The sequence below is a fragment of the Equus przewalskii genome, chromosome 1, assembly GCF_037783145.1.
Source record: "Equus przewalskii isolate Varuska chromosome 1, EquPr2, whole genome shotgun sequence".
Classification (NCBI taxonomy): domain Eukaryota; kingdom Metazoa; phylum Chordata; class Mammalia; order Perissodactyla; family Equidae; genus Equus; species Equus przewalskii.
Window position 1 is genome coordinate 39,367,552 of NC_091831.1, and position 2,855 is coordinate 39,370,406.

The following is a 2,855-nucleotide window of genomic DNA, read 5'->3' on the forward strand; positions in this document are numbered from 1 at the left end:
ATAAATAAGACATCCTTTACTAGAAAAAATATTGCATATGCAATTCTTTCTTAACTTCCCTGTTTTGTAGTTATTCAAAATCACAGGACTCTAGGCACCTTTCGAAGGCTAAAAAATATAATTTAAAAGAAAAAAGAGAGTCCTAATTGCATACAACCTGATTTTTCATTGGTAAGAATACTTTTCTCACCTACAATATATTATTTGCGAAAAAGTGCTCCCTGAGAGCAGACTGGAATCCCTATTTCATCATTTAAAAACAAATTAATAGAATTTTAACAATAAACCAATTGACTTTTTAATCTCAAGTCTTAGATTCCCATGCAGTAATCAGTCAGCAAAATAGTACAAAAGCTTTGGAGCACAACACTTAGTAAGTAATTAAGCTCCAAAAGCTTTGAAAATCCATACTATGACAGATATTTTGAGTTTTTCATCTTTGACTGTTATTGGTAGGTTTTTGTTTGATGATAGCTTGGAGAAAATTGAATATGGAAGCATTTATTCAATAATATGGCATCTTGAATAATATATATGTCTGCCAATGACGTATATATTTTGAGTCTAATATCAAGAAAGAAAAAGGAGATAAAGTGTAAAATGTGCTTTACGGTTACATGGCTTTTTGTCCCCCAAATAGACAAGCTGATTCTAAAATTTATATAGAAATACAAAAGACCCCAAATAGCCAAAACAATCTTGAAAAAGAAGAACAAAACTAGAGGACTCATATTTCCTTACTTCAAAACATACTAGAATCAAGACAGTGTAGTACTGACATAAGATAGATATTTAGGTTAATGGAATAGAATTAAGAGTTCATACATAAACCCTTATATTTATCACCAGTTGGTTTTTGACAGAGCCAAGGCAATTTAATGGGGGGAAGAACAGTCTGTTCAACAATGATGCTGGGACAACTGGATGTCCACATACAAATGAATTAAGTCGAACTCCTATCTCACACTATATACAAAAATTAACTCAAAATAGAATATGGACCTAAATGTAAGATACAAAACTATGGAAACCATAGAAGAAAACATAGAAATAAATCTTTGTGACCTTGGGTTAAACAATAGACTCTTAGATGTAATACCAAAAGCAAATGTGACAAGGGAATAAAAAATAGATAACACGGATTAAATTAAAAGCTTTTGTGCTGCAAATGAAATTATTAAGAAAATAAGACAACCCACAGAATAGCAGAAATATTGCAAATCATATATCTAAGTGACTTGTATCCCGAACACGTAAAGAACTCTTACAATTCAGTAATAAAAAGACAAGCCAATTAAAAAAATGGGCAATGGATTTGAACAGACGTTTCTCCAAAAAAGATGTACAAATAGACCTTTCTCCAAAGAAGATGTACAAATGGCCAATAAACACATAAAATGGTGTTCAACGTCATCAGCCATTAGGGAGATGCAAGTCAAAACCACAGTGAGATACCACTTCACATCCGCTTAGGATGACTATAATCAAAAAGACAGACAGCAGCAGGTGTCAGGAAGAATGTGGAGAAATTGGAATCCACACTCATTGCTGCTGGAAATGTAAAGTGGTGCAGCCACTTTGCAGAAAAGTGTGACAGTTCATCAAAATGTGAAACATAGTTACCATATGATCCAGTCATTCTACTTACCCCTAGGTATACACCCAAGAGAAATGAAAACGTATGTCCACACAAAAACTAGTACACAAGTGTTCATAGCAGCATTATTCATAATATCCAGGAAGAGTAAACTACCCAAATGTCCATCACCTGACAAATAAAATGTGATATGCCCATACAGTGAAATATTATTTGCCCGTAAAAAGGAATGAAGTACTGATACATAGTACAACATGGAGGAACTTTGAAAATGCTATGCTAGGTGAAAAAAGCCAATCACAAAAGGCAACATATTGCATGATTCCATTGATACACAATGTCCAGAATAGTGAGACAGAAAGCAGATTGGTGGTTGCCTAAGGCTGGGAGTGGGAAATGGGGTCTCACTGGAAATGGACATGGGTTTTTTGGAGGAGGTTATGAAAATGTCCTAAATTTAGATTATGGTGATGGCTGCACAGTTCTATGAATAGACTAAAAACCATTGAACTGTGCACTTTAAGTGGGCGAATGGTATGAGGGTGTTGATGATGAAGAGGGAGTATTTAACTTCTCTAAGTTTCAGTTTCGTCATTTGTCAAATACTTAGTTCACAGGTTTTTGCTGGAATAAAATGATGTATGCAAACTGCCCAGGTGAAAACCCGGCAATAGGGAAGTGCACAGCAATATTCACTCTCCAAGGAGGTGATTTTTGTTTTTCCTGAGGAAGATTAGCCCTGAGCTAGCATCCGTGACAACCTTCCTCCACTTTTATATGTGGGTCGCCACCAGGGCATGGCTGACAAGCAGTGCAGGTCCACGCCTGGGATCCAAACCCTTGAACCCAGCCCGCCAAAGTGGAGTGCACCAAACTTAAGCACTACATCATGGGGCTGGCCCAGCCAAGGAGGCGATTTTTAAGCCATCTTCAATACAGATTTTAGAGATGCTGATGAACAGAATGAACTGTGTCTAAACAAATTTACATGAAAACTCAATATACAATTTTAGAAATTTCAAGTCTCCCTGAAGACCATCTACAGGTCCTCTAGGTCAATGCTTCTCAAAGGGTCATCACTGGAATTCATTACTGGAGAAATAACTTAGGAATTCAGATTTCTGTTCTGCGCTTCTGCATTAGGATCTCTGAGCATGAGAATAGTCCTCACATTTTAAACTTATCCTGCCAGGTGAGTCATATGCACTTGCTGCTGGAGAGATTAAACAACCACAGTCAAAATGTCCTGCCTGATGTT